Genomic DNA, 11226 nt, shown 5'->3' on the forward strand with positions numbered 1-11226 from the left:
GAAAGTTCATTTACTTATTTTGGGGTGGGAAAGGGCAGAAATAGAGGCGGGGAGAGAGAATCCCAAGTAGACTCCATGCTGTGAGTGCGGAGCCCAACACAGGGCTCAAACTCATGAACCTTGAGATCATGACCTGAGCCAAAATCAAGAGTCAGAGGCTTAACTGACTGAGCCACCCAGGCACACTGATTTTTGCCTTTTTAATGCTTTCACTCAAATAGCTTCCTCTTTGAGTGCTTTGTAATTTAGTTGTAATTTATAATATGTCTTTGTCTTTTTTTCCTATTTCTTTCCAAATATCATTCATTCGTTTTCATTTCATTCTTTCATTTTTTAAATCTATTTCTATTTGCATTCTTAAAATTTCTGATTCAGATTGTTTTTCATATCCCTAAATGCTGTGTGAGTATAATTAATTCAATTTTGAACATTGTGCTACATAGGTTTTTTTGTTTTTTGAGATACACACACGCACACACACAGATGATCAAGTCTGCCAGCTTGTAAAGGCTAGAAGATTGGTAGTTCAAGAGTGCCCTCTCCTGTCAGAGTACAAAAGTCTATGTCTTTCCTTTTATTTATTTATTTTTGGAAAGCAGAGGATATCTTTGATATCTTTTACTTTATCTTGCAGAATCCTGAATTCTCTCCTCTTGCTTTTTCTTCCTTTCCCATGTCCTTTTAAAGAGTGTCTCTTCCTTTCGCTCTCTCCCACCCTTCACACAAAGATTTTTGCCTTTTCCCTGCTTTGATCTACCTGCATGTTTTTTAAGCATTTTCAACAGAAAGTAGGCTATCTCTTTCTGATGTAGTTTTAGAAAAATAAAAAGACCCAGACATAGATTCTCTAATTTCTCTACACCAGAGTATTCTCCAAACTCTATTTGCATTTCCAAATTTTTGTGCAAGGATGCACAGAGAAAGCTGGCCAGAATTTGGTGTACATTTTTCTAGTTACGGGCAATGTAATTTTGGTTGTTCTCAATCTTCATGTGATGCTGACAGATTGAGTTTTTGTCATTGTATTTTTTCTTGTCCTTTATTGTTTATTTGTTGGAGAAATGGGGGGGGGGGAGTAATCAAATTCACATAGCTGACATTGTCTTGACTACCCAAAATTATCTGCCTAATTTTTAGTAGGCATTAGGTATTGTTAATATCACATTAGTATCTGGATTCTTTTGCCTTCTTTCACAAATGCTGAATTTTATCTTGTTTGGCAGGTAAGTTACCTATGGACCAGTTTGAGACTTCCCAGGCTTGCTTCCTTTTAAACTTTACTAGTGTTGATCTATAGCAGTTCTTATCCTAGAGGTAGGTTTGCTCTACAACTAAGTCATGATTCATCTACTACTACCAGATATTCTGGGTGTTCAGTGAACAGTCTTCAATCTAACTGGTCAGAAATAAATATATTGCCAGACTTAGGTGACCTCTCATAATAATTTAGCTAATAGCTTTTCTGGTAGTGTACTTTTGGGTTTATGACATCGTCCCCTACATATACACAATTTTGTATTCAATAACAGACCCATAGGGCTTCTTGCAGATGTCTGCAGCTCTTTTTCTGCATGGCCGCATCCCATCAGTACTCTGAGTTTTGCAGCTACCTTAGACTATCTTAACTCTGATATCTGCTTCCTAATCTCAAAAATACTCCTTGCATTTGTAGGGTTCCTTTTACTTGTATGAGGTCTAGAAAGTTCCTCCAGACAATAGCTGGGGAAATTGTAAGGTTCACCTCATTTATTTCTTTTCTCTCAGGTGCCAGCCTTTGCTGCCTGCTGTATAATGTCAACTGAACTGTTGTTACTCACAGCATTTATGACACCAAATGTGTGGGCTGCTTTTTTTCTCCACACCAACCAATTCTCCAACTCTATGGATACCAACTGAATGTCATATAATTCAGTTCAATTCTGATACTAACAGCTTGGAGTTATCAGAGTCCCCACACAACTTGAGACATCATTTGTAAGTCCCAGGTTGTCACCGTACTTCTGACCAGCTAGCCGCAATCCTCTCCTCAAGTCTGATCATTTTAAAAGGTTCACAGAACTTCAGAAAGCATCTTACTTATGAGTTTATTATAAAATATTCAACTCAGGAATAGCCAAATGGGAAGGAAAGATGCATAGGGAAAGGTATAGAGGGAGGCATGCGAACATCCATGCTCTTTGCGGGCACACCACCCATCTGACACTTGCACTTCCATGTATTCAGCAAACCATAATCTCGCTGGACCTAGTCCTTTAGGGGTTTCTGTGGAGGTTTAGTTAAGTATGTATGACTGATTAAGTCAATGACCATTGGTGATTAGCTCAATATCTAGTTCTTCTTCTCTCCTTAAAGGTAAGTGGATAGGGATGAAAACTCCAACTCTCTAATCATGCCTTGGTCTTTTGGGCAACCAGACCCCAAGCTGAAGTGATCTAGGACCCTGTCAAGAGCAGTCTTAGTAGAACAAAACATGTTCCTATTACTCTGGAGATTCCAAGTGTTCTGGGAGCTGCATGCCAGCAACTACGGGCAAAGACCAAAGATGAACTTATTGTACTGACAAAAGTTGCTTTATATATTTTGTATAGTTTCCTATTTACATTGAAGACCTGAATAAGTCACTCTATTATAGAAGTGGAAAATTTGAGTGTTGTTAAGTTTTAAAAGCCTTATCGGTGATACTAATGTGAAACCAGGTTTAAGAATCGCTACTTTGGTTTCACAAGGAGTGATAAGATGAAAGAATATAATGATTATCTTGATAATTAAGGATGCTATAAATAGCTAGTAGTCACTGAGTCTTTATTGTACTGTAACTGTTCAAAGCACTTTGAAATATGAATTAATCAATATTAGTCTTTCAGGTCCCCTTTAATGAAACTCAATTCAATCTAGTTCAAATAAAAGAGAAAGCTGAGCAGGGTTTAGGGGAAGGATGTATGGCTTCTTCAGGGACCAAGACTAGGGAATCAATGTGGATGCCAGGACACACATCTTCTCTCTTCTTTCCTCTTTCTTCTCTCTCTCTCTCTCTCTCTCTCTCTCTCTCTCTCTCTCTCTCTTCTACACTGTTTATCTGTTAACTTGCTTTTGATTTCAAGTAAGATAAATCTTGCAACAACTCACTAAATAGTGATGACATATATTGACTAACATAGTAGAAAGTCCAGCGGTAGAAAAGTCTCCAGAATGTTTGCTTGAATACTCACCAATCTTTCCAAGAACTTTAGCTCTTTTTCACCTGTCTGCTCTGACAACTTCAATGTTTGTTTCATGTTCAGTATAGTGTGCTGGTAACTGCAGATGTTTTGTGAGGTGCATGGAAGCACAAGAACACACAGAGGATAAAAAAAATAGACTGTATCTTCCTAATGAGGAAGATCTTCCGAGTAGAACATTTTTCATAATCGTTTAGTCAGAATGGGATGTAGACCCACCTCATAATCAATTACTGGCTTGACTTGAGGGTGGGTAACCTCCTAGGCACTTTGGTAGACCTCATAAATCAAGGAGAATCCTCTCAAGAAAAGTTCAGATGTGTATTGGAAGCAGTCAACACCTGCAGCAGGGGGAGGGATCACTGTCAGAGAAGAGGAAGTTGAGTAGGACACCAACAACGTGCTACCTATTGTAAATACCCTCGCACAAGTGATGTCTTTGAGGTTAAGTGTGTTTGACTAATCTGCTCAAATAACACAAGTAGGGGATGAAGGAGGTCCAACTGGAGACACAACTGTCTGACTCCAAAGTTGAAGCTTTTAGTCTATATTCAATAAAATGTCTTACAGATAGAATCTTTTGAACTTAAAATAATATCAATGATCATTTGCCTCAACACATTTCAAATGAGTTTTTACATTTCTCTTCCAGTCATTTTTGCACATAGGTACCAAAAACCTGGGAAGGTATATTCTGTGCCTTCTCTCATATTTGGAAGCCCATAGGGTAACTTGAAGTCTGAGAGGGATCATTCTATCTCCTCAAGTGATAATTTGAGGAGAAAGGCATTCTCCTCAAGGTGGAGAGAGTTGGTTTTCTCTCTGCATCTTAGAAAAAAAGTGTAGGGTGTAGAATTCAGTGACAGCAAAAGAGAGAAGGTCACATGTATCACATCAATGAGAAATCTTGATGGCTAAGTCAGCTCTCTACAGTTAGAGTGCTCTTTGATTTTGGCAAAACTTTCTCCCTTAGTGGGAGAGCCAGAAGAAAAAAGGCAGGTAAATAAAGGGGTAGCTTCAGTTTCCAGGGCTAAGAAGTGAACAGCACATGTATTCAAGACCTAGTATGGGCTACTCTTCCTAGGAGCTGGAAAAGTGTTTACTATAGTGTGCCTAAGCAGCTGATTTACAGGATCCAAAATAAACTGCGAAAGAATACAGGAAAGGAAGCTGACTTACTGAAAGCTTTGTAAGCCCTCACAGAGAGCAAGTTGCAACAGAAACCTATGCAGAACTGGAGGCAGTTTCCCCGGGATTATCCCGGGAATTGCTTTCTCTAGTGGATGCTCTATTGCATGACTAAGTTCTACAATTAAGGGCCAAGATACTCATTTCTCCAGCTGCTGAGAATCTGAGGATAGACTGCTGATGGTTTAAGACTGAGTCCCTACCAGAAATTAACCATGACCATCCCCAAGTGTATGCTCCCTCTCTGGGGACAACTTGAAATCCAAAGAGTGATCTATGTAGGAGTATAGATACCCAGCCACCATACCTCAATATGGAACAACTTTGAAGGGCCAGCCCAATTCTAGAGCTCTTTTTAGGACCAGCTGAAGCCTCCTCTGTACCTCATTGTACCTTAATGATACATTTGTTATTGTCTTTGGAAATTCCATGGACAGATGAGGCAAGGATTTCATGTACATCTTACAACCATGTGCATTGAAGTCTTTATCTTTTGATAATGTATAAAAGTATCTTTGTGTTATCTTTTATCTGCTTCTGGTGGTAAGTCTCCCTGTCCTATTCCACTATAAACACAGCTGAGAGAGTAATCTTTCTGATGTGAAACTATAATCAGATGACAGACAGCCCCTACCTATGTAAGAATCTTGCTATGTTTCTTCAGTTCTTCCACTTTGTCCTCTAAGTTGCTTTTAGTGAGATCTTTCTAAAGTGGAATCATGATCAGGCCCCTCTGCTGCTAATTTTGTGCAATAGTTCCACTTGACCTTTACTGTAAAGTCTAAACTCTGCCCTAGAAGTTCATTTAGGAAATGGCCTCTTAGCTCTGAGGCTAATGTGTTTTTGTTCTCAGTGATACATAACTATCAAGTTATAGTGCTAGTGATAGGCTTGTCCTCTCCTGATCAGAGGTTTTCACACATTTTCTGTTAGAAAAACCCTTTTTTTCTCTTCTCTGCCTGTACAGCTTTTCCCACTCTGTTTAGTTGTGATTGCTACTGAGAAGCCTTACATGATGCTAAGGACCATCTTGGTTTGGTTTAGATGTCCCTTCTCATGTCCTCATTGACTTCTACCTATACCCTCATAGTTATGTGTCCATTCCTCCCATATTCTGTATGCACCTTTTGCTTCTATACCAAAGGCAGAAAGGTCCATTCACAATGAGAATCTGATCATATCACACTTCTTGCTTCCGATTCACAAAAACTGCATTACAAAAAACAATAGTTGCCTCTTTGATCTTATAATAAAGATTGTCATATTTTCACCCAAAAAGAGTCTGAGATGGAGATCTGCATGTAAGAAATTTATTGGGGAATATGCTTTAGATTAAAACTTATGGGTGAGTGAAAAAACTAAGCCTAAACAGAAAGAGACGTTGACCTATGCATGTAGTCGCTACAATCCAAGGGTGTCACTGGAGATGGGACAGGTCTTTATAACTGTTCTATTTTGAGACATTTACACCTCTTTCTTGACCATCTACTATATGTGGCATATCCCAGGGAAAGGTAATGTGTTTGTGTAATTCAGCTCTCTTCTTTTGAGGGAATTCCTGGACAATGATTCACCTGAGAATCTTCAGACACCAACAATTCCAGCAGCTTCAAGGATGTATGACTCAGCTCTGAAAAGTGGGAATTAGAGACTGGAGGGATGGTGACACACCTGAGTGGTACATCTTACACCAGTAAATCTACTTTTGTCATACGATGTGCTCTGGAAGCACCTCCTCCGGGATTCTGGTTGCTCTATCTTCCTGGGGAAATTTACAAGAACAATGCTAGTGAATGCACTATGGCCTCACTACCGTGGCTGATCTTGAATCTGCAACTGATGCTCATCATCTCCTTCCTTTACTACCCATTTTAGATTCTGCTTAGCCTTGGCTAGCATCTGTGCTTGTCTTAGGTAGCTTACCTAGTCAAGTAACCCAGACTGTTATTCTGAGGGAGTCTTACCCTGTAGTCACCATGCCCTTCTCAGGCCACAGGCACTTTGCTTGTCAATTTCCTATTAAATTTGGGCCAGGGGATAATGAGAGATGTGGCCGTGGATCTCTTGGATGCCAAATATATTCTCTGCTACCTTGTGGACTGAAAGTACCCTGTCTTCTCCTGATAATCAGAGTCAATCACCATAGCAAGGTTGGTAATTCCTTTTTGTAATTATTCATTTATTGGCATACATATTCTGAAATAACCAGATGTCAGCTATAACTAAACAATTAATGAGATTATGTCTGTGTTCTCTGGCAAAGATCAGGACTTCCAGACCTATCGAGTCCAGAGATGTGGTATGGGAAGCACAAACTCCCCAAGGGGATCACTGGGAGTGATACATGTGGCCACTCCTACTTGCAACCAATATTTCTCAAGCCCACATATTATACCTACCAAGTACAGTGGAAAAGACAATGGTCATTGATTTGGGGTATATATGGTATACTGATGGATGTTATCCTATATACTCAGGATCATCTCCAAGCTGTATTTCAATTACTGTTCTCACTGCTGTGTCAGTCTGACAATTTGTATGGTGCATATGTAACATAAACAGTGGATTCCAAGGTATTTGCCTTCTGCCATAACTTTTGCTCTTAAATGGGTTCCTTGATGGGATGCAATGTTATGCAAATCCCATGTCAATGGTTCAGATCCTCTGTAAATTCTAGGCAATGGGGCTGGTTGGGGCTCTGCAGGCATGAAAGGGAAACCCATACCAAGAGTATTTGCCAACTTCAGGAAAGATGAACCTCTTCTGTGTTAGGAAGGATGTAATATAAACACTTGTGACTAAGTGGCTTGTTGGTGTTCTGAGTGATGAATGCCACACAAAGGGCTTAGCACTGGTCTTAGTTAATGGCAATAAAGATATTTGGTGGTGATAATTAGGTCAGCTTTGGTGTGTGGGCATCAATGAGCCCATGTGTTACTTCTATCTCTGCCAATATGTCTAAATTCATAAGACCATTATTCTAGTACTTTTGATAGAAACATGCCAAGGTCAGCTAGGTGAGTAATGCTGTCTACTTTGTTGTTTAGTCCCTCTTCCCTGGTTGTATCGGTTTCCTACTGCTACTATAACAAATTGCCACAAACTTATTGTCTTAAAATAACACAAATTTAGTAAATTATAGTTTTAGAAGTCAAAAGTCTGAAATGTGTATTGAGGGGTTAAAATCAAGGCGTCAGCAAGGTTTCCTTTGGAAGATTTAGGAATCTACTTCTTAGCCTTTTTCAGTTTCTACAAGATACCAGAATTTTTTGACTCAAGATCACCTGGCACCAACCATATTACTCCCAATTTCTGTTTCAATCATTCAGGTCCTCTGATGGTGACCTTCCTGCCTTATTCTTTCAATTGTAAGGAGGCTTGCGATTACATTGGGTCAAGCGAGATAAAGATAATCTCCCCGTCTCAAGATCCTTAACTTAATGGCATGCGCAAAGTCCCTCTTGACATATAAGATAACGTATTCACACATTCTAGGGGTTAGGAGGCAGACATCTTGGAGTAGGGGGCACTATCCTGCCTACCACAAAAGTGGACGTGTTCTATTGGGCACTAACATGTGATATAATGATATTCTCATTTGTGCTCTCCATAAATCCGTCTACGTATGTATATCTTGGATTTCTCTGATATTCCCATCATTTTTTTCTCAGTTGCCCAAATATTGCTCTATATGAAGGCTAATCCATTAGCCTGCTAAATTTTGACTGCTCTTTCCATATGTCCATTGGTATTTAGTGCCCCCCCCCCCCCCACACACACACATACATTGAACCAGGTCATCTGTGACTCAGCCCTGATTAATGGATGGTGAAAGGTGGGAAGTAGGTGAGGATTCTTAACGGCATGCCTCTGCTTGTGAGGCAAGTCTTTTGAGTCATTTTTAAGTAAAGAGAAATAAAAACTGGCCTTTTTTAAATCAAAAAAAATGTTTTAATGTTTATATATTTTCAAGATAAAGAGTGACGAGCATGAGTGGGCGTGGGGCAAAGAGAGAGGGAGACACAGAATCCAAAGCAGGATCCAGGTTCCATGCTGTCAGCACAGAGCTGGATGCAGGGCTTGAACTCACAAACTGTGAGATCATGACCTGAGCGGAAGTTCGATGCTTAACCGAATGAGCCGCTCAGGCACCCTTTAAATATATATTTCTTAGTGTTTATGCTATTTCTGAGAGAGAAAGACAGAATATGAGCAGGGGAGGGGCATAGAGAGAGAGGGAGACACAGAATCTGAAGCAGGCTCCAGGCTCCAAGCTATCAGCACAGAGGGCTTGAACCCACGAATCATGAGATGATGACCTGAGCCGAAGTCAGATGCTTAACCAACTGAGCCACCCAGGTGCCCCAGAAGTACCAGCCTTTAACAAAAAGTGGGTCACTTCTCTAGTTCCAGGGATACTAAAAGGATCTGGAATTCAAGATTTGTATATGAATGACTCGGAAGTTTACATGTCATCTTCTGGTTTTATTCCTTCTCAATTAGGGCCAGACATTAGTATAGCTGCAATGGAGAATTCAACTTCCTATGGAATTGAGATAGTCTTATAAACAAGATTTGGCCCTGGACTTCAAAATTTTATGCCTGCAGAATTTAGGACTTGAAAGTCTTTTTACATGCTGCCGTGGAAGTTCACTGACTGTGCGATAATAGAAAAAAAATCTGTATCTATATCTACATATCTGTAGTCTTTCTCCCAAGTTCCTGGCACAGAGGTCCTAAAACCACTGTAACTTCTTATGTGATAAGAGCACTAGGAGCATCTTTTGTTCTAATGAAGTCACTCTGGAGGGCTCCTGGATGACTCCTGGATAGGGGTTGGTCTCCAAAAATATCAAACTATGATTAAAAGCTTAGAATGTTGGGGCACATTCATGGCTCAGGTTAAGCATCCAATTTTGGCTTAGATCATGATCTTATAGTTTGTGAGTTCAGGCCTTGCATCCGACTCTCCACTGATGGTGGAGAGCCTGCGTGGGATTCTCTCTCTTCCCATATTCTCTGCCTGCCCCGCCTCCCCATTGTGCTTTTTCTTTCAAAAGAAAGAAGGAAGGAAAGAAAGAAAGAAAGAAAGAAAGAAAGAAAGAAAGAAGTTTAGAATCTTCAGTCTCACCTGCAATTTTCTAGAAGAGGGAGAGGGGCTATAAATGGAGTTAATAAGTGATCACATTTAAGTGATGAAGCCTCTATAAAATCCCAGTAGTCTGAGATTTGGAGAGCTTCCAGGTTAGTGAATCTATCCACCTCTGAACAAGTGACATATCCAAACTCCACAGAGAAAGAAGCTCCTGTGTGCAGGTCCCTCCCAGAACTCACCTGATGTATCTTTTCATTTAGCTCTTCTTCAGTATCCTTTGTCATATCCTTTAATAATAAACTAGTAAATATAAATAAGTGTTTGCCTGAGTTCTGTGACCTGTTCTAGGAAATAATTGAATCTAAGGGGTAGAAGGCCATGGGAACCTCCTATTAATAGCCAAATCAGACAGAAATTGTGGGTAACTTGGGGACTCACTACTTGCTACTGAATCTGAAATGGGGGACAGTCTTATGGGACTGAGCCCTTAATCTATGGTATCTGGTGATATCTCCAGGTAGATAGCATTAGAACAGGGTGAAATTGTAGAGTACCCAACTGGTGTTTCAGAGAATTGCTTTGTGTGTGTGTGGGGGGGACCTACAACAACACACATCTGGTATCAGTGTTCTAAGTGTGATAGTAACAGGAGAGTAAAGGAGAAACACAGTAAGGAATGCTGTTTTTGTTTTGTTTTGTTTGTACCAATTCATTGGTTTTCACACTTAGCCTTTAATTGTCGATTACCCATCCTCAACCTATTGTTATCTTATTCAGTGTATCATTTTTTTAACATTTATTTATTTTCCTTTTTTTTTTAAACTTTAAAAAAAATTTTTTTTTAACGTTTATTTATTTTTGAGACAGAGAGAGACAGAGCATGAACAGGGGAGGGTCAGAGAGAGAGAGGGAGACACAGAATCTGAAACAGGCTCCAGGTTCTGAGCTGTCAGCACAGAGCCCGACGCGGGGGTCAAACTCATAGACTGTGAGATCATGACCGGAGCTGAAGTTGGACGCTCAACCAACTGAGCCACCCAGGGGCCCCAGAGTGTATCATTTTTTATAAAAATGGCCATTCATTCCTATAGTCCTTATCTTTACTACTTTACTCCAACTTCTCCAACTGTCTGGGTAATTGTTCTTGTTAGTGCCTCCCACCTGCTGGTATCACATCTCAGTTCATCACAGGTGAAGTTTGAACAATGACTCCTCAACAGCAGGCTGGTGGCTGGGTTCCAAGCCATGAGATATGAATACAACTGATTTATAACACTTCTAGAAGGAGGTCTTAATCAACCTTTGCACAAGTATCTGTTCTTTCTCTTCCCCTGCCACAATTACTAGTGTCACAGATGGTGAGTCTATAACATGGTATATCTCTGAAATATATTTTACAGTGTTGTGCAAACAAGATTTGGAGTTAGGACCTTAATCCACACCATATAGTTTATTACAGGGAGTTTTATAAACAGGGTAAGAGTCAACATGAATAAGGAGCCTTCACATATGGAAAATAATTGAAAAGTAATATTTTGGTAAGACCAATTTAGTTAGGAGCAGTCTTTCTGAAATTGAGAGCAAGTGCCAATTAGCTGAAAATGAGTGATGAGTGATGTAAGAGGGAATTTTACAGAAAAAAAAGGGCTGGTAACTAAAATCACTATCCAGTTTAAAAATTGTATCTATCTACTCTACCTGTCATCTATCATCTCTTGAATCCAG

Source organism: Panthera onca, chromosome E2 (assembly GCF_046562875.1).
Source record: "Panthera onca isolate mPanOnc1 chromosome E2, mPanOnc1 haplotype 2, whole genome shotgun sequence".
In the NCBI taxonomy this organism is placed as follows: domain Eukaryota; kingdom Metazoa; phylum Chordata; class Mammalia; order Carnivora; family Felidae; genus Panthera; species Panthera onca.